Genomic DNA, 14,880 nt, shown 5'->3' with positions numbered 1-14,880 from the left:
GTGTGTCACACACAGCCTAGACACATGCTCGTGTGTCTACCCGTGTAGACAACTTTGAGGCTATTTTCCAAGCCAATTGTCACCCTCAATTGCACAAATACATACATGACTTCAAGGGCACTTGACATGGCATAATTAAGCACTTAAACATACACAAACAAAACATGATTATGGCATTATCATGTTAGCTTATACATGCACAATACACCATACTTTATCAAACCCATCTTACCAATTCTCACTTAAGTCATGGTTATCATCATATTAAACAATTCCCAATTAAATCTTTAAGCATTCATAGCCACAACACATCTTATCACATACACACAGCCACTAACCACATCACAATTGCATGGGCACATGTATGCTTGAATAAATAGGTTTACAACCCAATAATCATTATAAGCCATATCTCATGGCCTTTTAAAAAATGAATCAAATATCATTATAAGCCAACACATTTGGCTAAACCAATATGACATATAACAAAAAGACTAAGTCCCTATACATGCCATACTCAAAATGTTAAGACTAACTATACCCAAATGTCCAATTGATAGTGTGCTCGAGTCTTCGACGTCTTTCGATCCCGAGCTAGCTTGGCGATAGTATAAGAAATGGAAAAGAGAGGGGAGTAAGCATAAAGCTTAGTAAGTTCACATGCAAATAAATAGCAACATAATCGTGAATATTATACAATTAACATAACATAATTTACATATATGTCATTATAGTTTCATAGGCATAACTTACTCATTTTCAATCTTACCAAAAGTTCATCACATATCGAGCTCATTCATATGAGTTTTCTGTACATACTTGTACCAACTCGTAATGTATTCTCATAATTCCTCATCATTGACTTACTGGTCGAATAACCTACTGATTTACCTGTTGAACACTTGGAATCCTATCAGATACACGGAAAGCTTGCACATAGTGCTTCATACATAGCTACATGCTTTCTCATATCATATATCACACATTGCTTGCTCTCAAGCTAATCACGGGCCTACTCACACAAGCTGACAGTTAGGACGTAACTATACGGGCTACTCACATAAGCTGACAGGTACCTAAAACACATGCCGGGCTACCCAACCACCGGTAAACGTACAGGACCAGTACCTGGATCACATTACATACATCACATAATTCCATAAGCTCATAATCACATAGTTCCTAGTGACATGCCACTCGTATCCTAATCTATTCCTAAGGTTCAAACGGGATTTTCTCGATGTCACATCTTCGTCGAACTCGTTCACAATGTCATTCTCATTAGCCATAATATCGTTCATACGCTTATTATATCAATTAAACGTAGAAATTCATACATTAATAAATTATTAAAACATGATACAACATTGCATTATTTACACATGAACTTACCTCAGTACAAAAAAAGTAAAAACGGATCTGATCATCATACACCTTGTTTTTCTCCGATCAAGGTCTGTTCCTCATTTTTCTTGCTCTATAATACCAAATTTAGATTATTTAATACACACATTATTCAATTCAGTCCATAACTCATACTTTGAAAAATTACCTTTTTACCCCTAAACTTTCACATATTTACAAATTAGTCCTTAGGCCCGTAAAATGAAATGTATTCATTTTCTTTATTACTCAAGCCTAGCTGACCCACGCACATGCTCATATCAGCCCACATTTTTTTATCAAAATCATATTTTTACTACACATTTTACAGCTTTTGCAAAAAGGTCCTTTTAGGTGTTTTCATAAAAAATCACTTAGAAAAAGATGTTTATCACACATCAAACTTTCATATTCCTCCATTAAACATCAAAATACACGCATGTTACACATGGGTCAATTTTTAAACATGAACCCTAACTCAAAATAAGGCCAGAAATAGGTAGATCATGCTTCAAGGATCTAAAAAACATAAAGAACATTAAAAACAGGGCTAGGGTGTACTTACAATCGAGCTTGAAAGTTGAAGAAAAACCCTAGTTATGGCCCTTTTAATTTTTGGCACACACAAGAAGAAGATGAGCAAATTTTGCTTCATTTTTCTCTTTTTATTCTTTTATTAACCAAATGACAAAAATGCCCTTAAGGCCTCTTTTTGGAATTTTACCTACCTATACCCATTTTTGTCCATAAAAATAAAAATTGGGCAAATTGCTATTTAAGGATCTCTAATTAATAATCCATGGCATTTTCATGCTTAAAACTACTAGAACTCACATTTTGTAACTTTTACAATTTAGTCCTATAAGTTAAATTAGACACTTTTTCACAAAATTTCTTCATGAAACTCTCACAAAATCATGCAAACATGCCATAGACTTCAAAATATTTATTAAATAATTATTTCTACATCAAATTTGTGGTCTCAAAATCACTGTTCTGACTAGACCCTAATTCAGGATGTTACAATCGTATACTATATTATATTGACTTTGCCTTACTTCTTTAACCTCTCTACGATTTCTGTGAGCAATCTTTTCAATCTCACAGTCAAAAAGTAATGGATTCAACGAGTTTCCTCTAGTCATAAAACAAAAGAACTTGCTAGACCCAAACAAATGGAAAAGAATTAGAATATAAAAATTAAATTAAATTAAAAATAAAAATATTAAAATAAAAATAAAAATGGCTAAATTAATAGAAATAAAGTTTTCCTAATATTTTAGTCCCCGAAAATGGTGCCAAAAACTTGATTGTAGTTGTAAACCAATTAAAAATCTGACTAAAGTAAGTGCACCTATCAATTAATAGTATAGCTACAATGAACAAAGCTATCATTCCCACGAAGACTAAAAGTACTAATAATTATCTTCTTTCTATCATTTAATTGACAAATTGGAGTGATTGGTTAAAACTAAAATTAACTAAATTAATTAACTAAAGAACATGACGAAGAACAAATTAGGAAAATAAATGATTAACAACTAAGAAGTGAGATAATACCCAGAAAAGAATCCACCTAGACTTCATCTGTCTTTATCAATCTATATTATGCAATTTCTTGACTTAGTACCTTAATCCGTAGAAAACCTAAATTATGCTAATATCTCTCTTCAAGACTAAGAGCATTTGACTCTAGGTTGATTAATTGAAATTTCTTTCTAATTAAAAAATTTATTATTGCATTAATTCGATCTATGGATCCCCTATTAGATTTGATTCTAATATGGTAGATTTATGTCATCCTATTTTTAGGATTGCATGCAACTCCACTCAATTACGCTAGATCTACTCTTAAACAATATCTATTCCACCTCTGATTTAAGCGCATCAAACATGGATTAATAGCCTAGAAATATTAAACCAAGAATTAAGCACATATAATTAAAAATAGGATCCAAGTATTTATTATGCAAAAATAGAAATCAAATAACAGAATCCATCCTAGGGTTCATCTCTCTAGGTATTTGGAAAATTAGTTCATAATAACAAATAAAAACATTTTAAAGACAGTATAACCACAGGAAACAAAGAAACTCATAATAAACTTTAAAGAAATCAAAAGGAGATCTTCAATCTTGATGGAAATCTACTTTCGTGTTGGCTTCAATGGTATTTTTCGAGTTGTTTTCTTGAGTATTTTATGACGACTCCCTCCCATCTTCTTATTTTTGACATATATAGATCTTAGAATGCCTGAAAAACCTTAAAAATGTATTTTCCCACATTTTTGGAGCGTGATTCATGAAATCGACATAGTCTAGCACATGGTCATATGGCAACCCGTGTGGCTCACACGGCCTTCTGTCCAGCCCGTGTAGCTCTTAAATCTTGCTCTAATTTTCTAGTTTTCACTCTTTTTTTGCTCCTCTTACTCCCAAAGGCTCTCCAAAGTATAAAAACATGAATTTAAAGGATTAGGAACATAAATTTCACCATTTAAATCGAATAATCATCCAAAAACACATTAAGAATGAGGATAAAACATGTTACTTTTAGCACTTATCATCTATATGGTGAGAAACATCACGTCTATACTGATCATAAAAGTCTTAAATATCTTGTATCCTAAAAAGATTTGAATTTGAAACCACATCACTGGATCAAGTTGTTAAAAGATTATGACTGTGTGATTGATTATCACCTAGGAAGGGCAAATGTTATAGCTAATACGTTAAACAGAAAGGTAACGATTGAATTACGAGCAATGTTTGCTCAATTCAATATTGGCAATGATGATAGCTTGTTAGCTAAATTTAGAATCAAACCAGTGTTTCTTGATTAGTGAAAGGATTCTTGATTAGTGAAAGAAGGCACAACTTGTCGATACCAAGTTGCTAGGGAAAAAGGAATTGGTTCAACAAGGAATCATTGAGAATTTTAGTGTTAATGGAAATGAATGCTTGAGATTATGTAATCAGATCTGTGTTCCTGGAAATGTTTAATTGAAAGAGTTGATCTTACATGAGGCTCAATATAGCTCTTTTGCTATGCATCCTGGTGGTGCGAAGATGTATTATAACTTGCAAGAATTGTACTAGTGGCTTGAAATGAAAAGTAAAATTGTTGAGTATGTAATTAAATGTCTAACCTGTCAATGAGTAAAGGCCGAGCATTAAGTTCCAAAAGGTTTGTTACAACCTATCTCTTTTTTAGACTGGAAATGGGAATACATTACGATGGATTTTATAGTTAGTCTGTTGATCTCATAGTGTAAAAGAAATATTATCTAGGTGATAGTTGATAAACTAAAAAAAGTTTGCTCATTTTCTGGCAGGGAGAACTAATTGGTCACTTCAAAAGCTAATTAAATTTTATATCACAAGATAGTTAGACTTCACGTGTAATGCCCCAAAAATCCTGAAACCCAAAAATCCTGAAATCTTGAACTTTCTTTGTTTTTAGTTTTGATAAAAATTGTGTTTTTGTTCCTATCCATGTGATAATTATAGCAGGTCTTAATTAAGGTTTGAGTTCGAACCTAGGGATAAATGAAATTATAGTTTAATTATTAAAAGGACCTTGTTGGCAAGTAATTGGGCTTTTAAATAAAGTTAGGGGAAAATGGCATAAAAAAGCCTTGTGGAAGAGTGGCTAAGTGACACCATTTAGAGTGTAGGAAGATGACATTAGTGGCTAGCAAGGAGATCTAAGGTTTGAATCCTAGTTTAGTATTTTTAGAAGTTTAATTTTGGCCTTCTAGAAGGATGGAAGTGGCGTGAAGATAGACTCCAAGGGGAGTGATCAGAAGAGAAATTTGAGGAAAGGATCAAGGGGTTATCAGGTAGAAAAATAAGGGAATGAGAAGTGAGGAGCAAGTGGAGCCAAAATGAGAACTTGGGCTTGAGGAATTCGGCCATAAAAGGTTATAAATAGGTGCCGAATGTAAGGGTATGAAGCTAATGCCGAAATCTTTTTCACCTTGCTACCAGAAACCTTTTTCACTTCAAGATCCAAAAAGTCGAAAACCTTTTTGTTTTTCTTTCTTTCTACCGATTTCTTCTTCTACTCTTATTCTTTAATCTATGCCAAATATACCTTATTCACTATACTAAGATTGGAAGCTGAATCTTCCAAGGGCCGAATACTCTTTAACCAAATCTAGTGTAAGTGTTGCTCTTCCAGTCAGTTTTTGCTAAGGTATTGATTATTGTTCCTCACTTCTTTTAATTGATTTTTGGGTAAGAATAGGTATCAAATTTCAGTTTTTAGATCCTTGCCAATTTGCTCTTCAAGAGAGAGACGTTGGTAAGTACTTTTAATCTTAGTTGACCGATTGGTCATAGTTAAGGTAAGGGGACTTGTGTTGGATACGAGTCACCTATTATTCTGGTTTTAATAGTTAAGATTAATGCATATCTAGGAGTTGACGCGCAAGGTAAGGTGAAAGGTGAGGTTTCAGTTTTAGTAAAAATATGCATTAATCATGCAATTAATTCTAGAATGATATCATTTGTACGTTGGTTACTAAGGGAATCATAGCACACTTGCTTAGCAGGTGTGTATATACACTGCACACACAAGTAGATCGGCAAAAGCCGAAAAGCTGAAATGTTGAAAAGTTGAAAGTTTGGCTGCGGTAGTCTTGCGAGTGTGCAAACACTCGTGAGGAGGAAACTGATAGGCTCTTTGAGGCCCATGGGAAATTCCATGGACTTGGGCTGTGATCCAGCCAACTGGGCCAGAATAGGATTAATGGCCCGATGGGCTGTTGGGCCCATAATAGGCAAAATTTGATAATTGATGCTATGTGATAGAAAATTTGTGTGTGAGCGTGAATATAAGGTGATTTGGGCCTAACGGGCCATATAAAGGTGATTTGGGCCTAATAGGCCATATGAATATGAATTCGGCCTGATGGGCCATATGAATGTGAATTGGGCCTGATGGGCCATATGCATGTATGTAGGGGTTTTGGGCCTAGTATATGATAACTAAATAAAACTTTATTAATATATTGAGACCGTGGACAAGTCATAGGGATTAAGGTGTGGCAACGGGTATATGCATGTCTAAGATTAAATCTAGGGAGAGCTTGGTACTTAAGCGGTCTTAATGACTCACCTCTTTTTCTCTGGAATCTTACCTGGTCCACAGTATTTGTTCATCTTAGCTCACAGGATTTGTAAACGGGCCAAGGTAAGTGAAAACCGTAATAGAGGGAAAATTACCGAAATGCCTCTAAGGGCAGAAATAACCAAAATACCCCTAGTTGTTAAATGTAAGTTTTATGGATATGACATGCATACATATGATATTCTACTTAGGTTGCATATGCATTGAGAATTATGGAACAGAGGAAGTATATAAGGATCGCATGGTTACTTAACAATTATGGATCCACCGACGGCTTTTAAAGCCGAATATGTAAATTAAGGTAGTTCTGCAACTGGGCTACCATTGGTGTGTGGGCTGGGTGGGTTGATATTTATATCCCTACATGGTGTGATGGGGGATGGAGTTGGTGTGTAGCGGATGGATAATTTGGATGGGATTGCATTGCATGTTTGTGATTTCTATTTGAATGCTTGTTTTTCATCGAGGGTTGTACCCACTGAGTTTCCGAAAACTCACCCCCTCTTTTAATTTATTTTCAGGTGATGCTCAGTAGAAGGTTCGATGTTTGGAAGGACTCTGGGTGGCCGGCTAGCAAGATAATTCGGACTTAGTTTTTCTTTTATGCATTTAAGTTTTTATTTCTTTTTAAGTGTGTTCAGATCAGAATGTAATAAGGTTTTCATTTTGTTATTAATACTTGAATTATTATTATTTCTATTGTAATTACGAGAAGTTGAACATGGGTTCCTAAATTATAGTATGTTTTCTACGTTTCTGCAACTTAATCTTTAAATGATAAGTTATCTTAAATCAAATATTTTAAACAAGGCTTTCGAAACTGAAAGGTGTGTTTATTGGTAAGTTAATTAAGGTTTCTTTTGTTTAAGAAGGGTTTTCAATGAAAACAGGGTTTTCACTAAAACACTTCAATGTAATATGTTAGATTCAGTCATAATGTCTGGGCCGAGTTTGGGGTGTTACATTTAGTGGTATCAGAGCCCAGGTTGCAAAACTCGGGCTGTGAAGTGGGCCTTATTACTTGATTCTTTTTGTGTTTTAAAAAATTCGAATTACAATGTTTCTGGAAAAGGGGAAGTCTTGCTGAGCGGCACACCGAGTCTCCGACGTCGAACCAAGTAAGTTCTTCTGTTCTTGAGCCTGTTTAAATTGCTATACAGTAGATAATTAGAGGGCTACTTTAGATGATTATGTTAGAATGGAACTGAAGCCCGTAGGATCTTGAAACTGTAGAGGATTTACGAAAACAACTCTCTCTTCAAATGCTTTCATAAAACATCGGGTTAATTATTGAAACTGACTAAAACTTCATAAAATTTTTAATCCAGAAAATACGTGAATCAACGATGAGTGCTAGAAAAGGTGTGAGAGGCCACGGCCAAGGCTGCAAAAGTGTGAGGGCTGAATCGTCGGCATCGGGCCATATGCCCAATATTGGAGTCGAAGAGGCTTCGGCCTCACCCGTGGCTGAGAATGGATGGTATGACCAGGCCACGGGGGATGATGCATTGTCGTAGGCAATGCTAAGGATTTTGGAGAGGGTCGCTGGGCCCAATAATGGCATGGGAAATCGGGGGTCCATTCTAGAGTGACTTCGATCAAATAGGGCTGAGATTTTTAAGGGCGTGGCTGGTGTGGTTCCTAACGTGGCAGAATATTGGTTGGAGGCTATGGAAAGGATAATGGAGGACTTGGACTACTCACCGGAACAAAAGCTAAAAAGGCCAGTATCACTGCTTAGGGAAGAAGCCTACCAGTGGTGGTTGACTATGAAAGAGGGCACCCAACAAGAGCGGGTCACTTGGGAGTTTTTCAAAGCTGCATTCCAAGGGAAGTATGTAGGAGCGAGTTATGTGGATGCTAGAAGAAAGGAGTTCCCGAACTTGACCCAGGGAAACAAATCGATGGCGGAGTATGAGGCAAAATTTTTGTGCCTTAGTAGGTATGCAAAAGTTATGGTGGCAACAGATTATAGAGTTGCGTAGGTTTGAGGATGGACTAAGAGATAGACTCAGGGCATTGATAGCTCTATAAAGGGAGTGAGTTTTCTTGGAGTTGGTAGAGAAAGAAAAGATAGCAAAGGAGGTAAAGCGCACAAAGCGCCTGAATTGGGAAAAAAAAAGGGGTAATAATAAAAGGGAGGCTGAGGCTCTTGGTGTTAGAGAGAGGCCTAGGGCTAGAGCCATAGATAATGGGCCAATTAGAGTAGAGCCCCTTGCTGTTAATCCAGGGGTGCCACCTTGTGTTGATTGTAGGAGAAGCCATGGAGGCGAGTGTTGGAAGAGGACAGGAGCTTGTCTAACTTGTGGATCTATGGAGCATAGGATCAGGAATTGCCATAGAATGTCAACTCAGGTGTCAGTCGTGGACCGAGGTGGTGTACAACCATTGAAGGGTGGTCAGCTACCACCGAGAGGCCGTGATCAGGCCAGGGGTGGAAATAGTTTGGGTCATTGAGCACCAAGTAGAGGTACTGGTCATGCTGAGGCGAGGCAGCCAGCTTTGGTATATGCAGCACGTCGTCAGGAGGATGGAGACGCTCCAGATGCGAATAATAGTACATACTTACCTATAGTGTGTTATTTACCTAAGTTGGAATTAGAGTACACAGCGAAAATATAGTGTGGTAGTCTGTGTTAGTAGTTTAAAATTTTGAGGACGAAATTTCTTTTAGGGGGATAGAGTTGTAATGCCCCAAAAATCCCGAAATCCTGAACTTTCTTTGTTTTCGATTTTAATAAAAATTGTATTTTTGTTCCTAGCCATGTGATAATAATAGTAGGTCTTAATTAAGGTTTGAGTTCGAACCTAAGAGTAAATGAAATTATAGTTTAATTATTAAAAGGACCTTGTTGGCAAGTAGTTGGGCTTTTAAATAAAGTTAAGGGAAAATAGCATCAAAAAGCCTTGTGGAAGAGTGGCTAAGTGACGCCATTTAGAGTGTAGGGAAATGGCGTTGTGGTTAGTAAGGAGATCCAAGGTTTGAATCCTAGTTTAGTACTTTTAGAAGTTTAATTTTGGCCTTCTAGAAGGATGGAAGTGGCGTGAAGATGGACTCTAAGGGGAGTGATCAGAAGAGAAATTTGAGGAAAGGATCAACGGGTTATCAGGGAGAAAAACGAAGAGATGAGAAGTGAGGAGCAAGTGGAGCCAAAATGAGAACTTGGGCTTGAGGAATTCGGCCATAAAAGGTTATAAATAGGTGTCGAATGCAAGGGTATCAGGCTAATGCCAAAATCTTTTTCACCTTGCTACCGGAAACCCTTTTCGCTTCAAGATCCAAAAAGCCGAAAATGCTTTTGTTCTTCTTTCTTTCTACCGATTTCTTCTTCTACTCTTCTTCTTTAATCTGTGCCAAATATACTTTATTCACCATACTAAGTTTGGAAGTTGAATCTTCTAAGGGCCGAATACTCTTTGACCAAATCTAGTGTAAGTGTTGCTCTTCTAGTCGGTTTTTGCTAAGGTATCGATTATTGTTCCTCACTTCTTCTAATCGATTTTTGGGTAGGAAAATGTATCGAATTTCAGTTTTTGGTTCCCTGCCGATTTGCTCTTCAAGTGAGAGACGTTGGTAAGTACTCTTAATCTTAGTTGGCCGAATGGTCATAGTTAAGGTAAGGGGACTTGTTGTGGATATGATTCACCTATTATTCTGGTTTTAATAGTTAATATTGATGCAGATCTAGGACTTGATCGTGGTTAGTGATTAAAGAAGGGGTTTTTATACTTGTCGCGCAAGGTAAGGTGAAAAGTGAGGTTTTGGTTTTAGTAAAAATATGTATTAAGCATCCAATTAATTATAGAATGATATCGTTTATAGGTTGGTGACTAAGGTAATCACAGCACGCTTGCTTACCAAGTGTGTACATACACTGCACACACAAGTAGATCGGCAAAAGGCGAAAAGCTGAAATGCCGAAACGCCAAAATACCGAAAAGTTGAAAGTTTGGCTGCGGTAGTCTTACGAGTGTGCGAACACTCTTGAGAAGGAAACCGATAGGTTGTTTGAGGCCCATGGGCAATTGCATGGACTTGGGCTGTGATCTGGCCAACCGGGCCAGAATAGGATTAATGGCCCGATGGGCTGTTGGGCCTATAATAGGCAAAATTTGATAATTGATGCTATGTGATAGAAAATTTGTGTGTGAGCATTAATATAAGGTGATTTGGGCCTAACGGGCCATATAAAGGTGATTTGGGCCTAATAGGCCATATGAATGTGAATTGGGCATGATGGGCCATATGAATGTGAATTGGGCCTAATGGGCCATACGAATGAGATGGGCCAAGTGGGCCATATGCATGTATGTAGGGGTTTTGGTCCCAGTATATGATAACTACATAAAACTTTATTAATATATTGCGACCGTGGACAAGTCATAGGGTTAAGGTGTGGCAACGGGTATATGCATGCCTAAGATTGGATCTAGGGAGAGCTTAGTACTTAAGCGGTCTTAATGACTCACCTCCTCTTCTCTGGAATCCTACCTGGTGCATAGTATTCGTTCATCTTAGCTCACGGGATTTGTTAGCCGGCCAAGGTAAGTGAAAATCGTAATAGAGGAAAAATTACCGAAATGCCCCTAAAGGAAAAAATGACCAAAATACCCCTAGGTGTTAAATGTAAGTTTTATGGATGTGACATGCATACATATGATATTCTGCTTAGGTTGCATATGGGTTGAGAATTATGGAACGGAAGAAGTATATGAGGATCGCATGGTTGCTTGACAATCGTGGATCCACTGACGGCTTTTAAAACTCAATATGTAAATAAATGTAGTTTCGCAATCGAGCTACCATTGGTGTGTGGGCTAGGTGGATCGATATTTATATCCCCACATGGTGTGACAGAGGACGGAGCTGGTGGGTAGTGGATGGATAATTTGGATGGAATTGCATTGCATGTTTGATAATTTCTCTTTGAATGCTTGTTTTTTATCGAGGGTTGTACACACTGAGTTTGTAAAAACTCACCCCTTCTTTTAATTTATTTTCAGGTGATGCTCAGTAAAAGGTTCGATGTTTGGAGGGACTCTGGGTGGCCGGCTAGCAAGATAATTCGGACTTGGTTTTTTTTTTAAGCATTTAAGTTTTTATTTCTTTTTAAGTGTGTTCGATCAGATTGTAATAAGGTTTTCATTATGTTATTAATACTTGAATTGTTGTTATTATTTCCATTGTAATTACGAGAAGTTGGACATAGGTTCCTAAATTATAGCATTTTTTCTACATTTCCGCAACTTAATCTTTAAATGATAAGTTTTCTTAAATCAAATGTTTTAAACAAGACTTCCAAAACTTGAAGGTGTGTTTATTGTTAATTTAATTAAGGTTTCTTTTGTTTAAGAAGGGTTTACAATGAAAACACAATTTTCGCTAAAACACTTCAATGTAATACGTCAGATTCGACCATAATGTCTGGGAAGGGTTTGGGGTGTTACATCATGGCATGCCTTTGTGCATTATCTCTAAATGAGACCCTTGTTTTATGTTGAGATTCTGGAAATAGTTATACGAATCTTTAGGTATGAGATTGAATTTCAGCACGATGTTTCATCCTCAATTTGATGGTTAATCGGAAAAAGTAAGTCAGATATTAGAAGACATGTTGTGGGCCTATATTATTTATTTCGAATATAGTTGGGAACATTATTTGCCACTAGTCGAATTCGTGTATAATTACTGTTTCTAGTTGATTATTCAAATGACTTATATAGAGTCATTTGAATAATCGACTGGAAATTGTTATTAGACACGAATTCGACTAGTGACAAATTGAGTGACAGAAGTATCATTGAGTCAAAATTGATTCAGGAAGTTGAAAATATCATAAAGTTTATCAATGATAGATAAGAGACAACATCTGATAGGCAAAAATTGTATGTTGATCTAAAGAGAAGTGATATTGAGTATATGGTGGGAGATAAGGTATTCTTGAAAGTTTTTCTGTGAAAAAATGTTTTGCAATTTGGTCACAAAGGGAAATTGAGTCCCAAATTTATCAGGCCATATGAAGTTATCGAATGAGTTATACTGGTAGCATATCGCTTAGCCCTACCATTCGAATTGAAAAAGATTCATGATGTGTTCCATGTATCCTTACTCAGGCGATACCGTTCTAACCCATCTCATGTTATTTTGGTGGAAGAAACTGAAATTCAACTTGATTTTTCTTATGAGGAGGAACTGATTAAAATCTTAGCTCGGAAATGAAAGAGCTGAAGAATAAATGAATGCTACCCATGAAAGCCTTATGGCGTAGTTATAACGTTGAGGAAGTGACTTGGGAACTAGAAAAAACTATGAGATCCTAATATCCTCACCTCTTTCTAGGTAAATTTCGGGGACAAAATTCCTTAAGGGGAAGAATTGTAACGACCCGGTTTCTAGTGGTGCAAGAGAATGCAGTTTCGAGACCCCGTTTCCATAAACTGAATCTGTAAATATTAAATGAAGATATTTACAAAGTTATTATTTTGGAAAATTGAATTTTGGATAAGAAATCTAGCCAAAATTGTACTTAATTAGGGCTTAAGAACTAAATTATAAAGTCCAATCACTATAGATTTTCAATAAGTAAATGGCTTAGGGACTTAAATCACAATTAAACTAAGGTCCAAAATAACAAATATACCTTTCTAAAATATACATTACTAGACGGTAAGGTTATATGGTAATTAAATTGATTAAAATAAACTTAGTTGAATTAAATCAATATTAAATTACTTAATTAACATACTAATTCTATAATAAATAGAAAAAAATCGATGGGAAGTGAGAGAACTTCATCTTCTCCTCCAAACTGAGAGAAAAAAAGAGAAAAGCTTGATGCCATTTTAAGGTATTTCCAAGCTTTTGGCTCTAATTACAAGTAAGTCCCTAACCATTTTTCTTTGATTTTTATAGATTTCTTTTTTATTTTGGAAGCTTGATTTAGCTAACCCAATGATCAATTTGATTAATTAGTGAAGTTTTTATATGATGTCATTGTTGAAAATTAAATGTTTTAGGTGTTAAATTGATAGAAATTAAGCTTAGTTTAAGAAAAATGACTAAATTTTGAAGTTTAATTGATAGTTTCGCGCATTAGGAGCCAAATTGAAGAAATTGTAAAATTGAATATAGAAATGAGAAATAAGAGGTTCTTAATGAGTAATAGTGAAATCTAAATTCAATTTGGAGCTTTAAATTGAATAAATTGCAAAAATTTTATAAATTGGTAATTGATTGTGAATTGGTTGTTTATTGACAATACTATGTGTTCATGTTAATCTGTAGCTAATGTCGACCTTGATTCATCGAGAGGGAAAAGAATTCTAAAGTCGTTGACAAGTAGCTCGAAATTTTTGGATTGTATTTTTATTCTTCAAATTACATCAGTTGCTACATATTTCCATTATTTTGCATGGTAAGATATTGAGATAAGTTAAATATGATTGATTGAATTGTATTGGTATGAATTCAATTAATTGTCGAGATAGAGGACAAAATTGAATAAAGTTGAAAATTAGTATAACATAATGAAATTGTGAAATTGGTTGTGAATTGAGATGACTCATGTTTTGCTATATATATTGATGAATTGGAAATATGAAATGCAAAATTGAGCTATATTATAAATAGGATTATTTGCTAACCTATTAACTATTCAGGCAGATTTAGATATAGTTGACATGTCATAGGATAGGTTGAGTACATGTTGCTTCCACTATAGAGCGATGAGTGTTCGGTACAATATCTACTTCTATTATATCGATGAGTGCTAGGTGAAATTTTATTTACTTCAGATTGTACGATGAGGCATTAGGTGTTAAATGGATGTGTTGGTTAATAAGGGAAATATAATAATCATATTCATTGCAAATTGGTTGAATAATGTTTAGAAATTTTTGTGTGCTACTAAATTGATTTAAAGGCATTTATATACAACATTAAATTTCAAGGTAAGAAAAAAATTATGCAAAATGTATAATGAGCCAGAAAACTGATTTGGTAAGATATAGTGACTTGGTAATGTATTGAAGCATGATTATATTCTACATAGTATAGTTGCATTGTTCAAATGTATAAGTAGGAGTATTGTATGTTATTGATTGTTGCATAAGTTATTTTGTTTTGAATTATAGGGTTTAGGTTTAAGTTGGTTATAAGTCATGTACCTAAGTTAAGTTGGTTTTGGTATTTTGTTAAGCTTGAGAATGTTGAATTGAATACAATATTAATATGAAATTTTTCATATGGTTTGTAAGGTATAAGAGTTGCTTTTGTAATTGGTATCATGTGAAAAGCATGTTTGTATATGATTTAAGTGCATTGTACTAACTAGTTAGTTATAGGTAATATGGCATAGGTATGTT

The sequence above is a fragment of the Gossypium arboreum genome, chromosome 3 (genome assembly GCF_025698485.1).
Source record: "Gossypium arboreum isolate Shixiya-1 chromosome 3, ASM2569848v2, whole genome shotgun sequence".
Lineage (NCBI taxonomy): Eukaryota > Viridiplantae > Streptophyta > Magnoliopsida > Malvales > Malvaceae > Gossypium > Gossypium arboreum.
The sequence above is the reverse complement of the archived record's forward strand: the minus strand, read 5'-3'. Positions refer to the sequence as shown.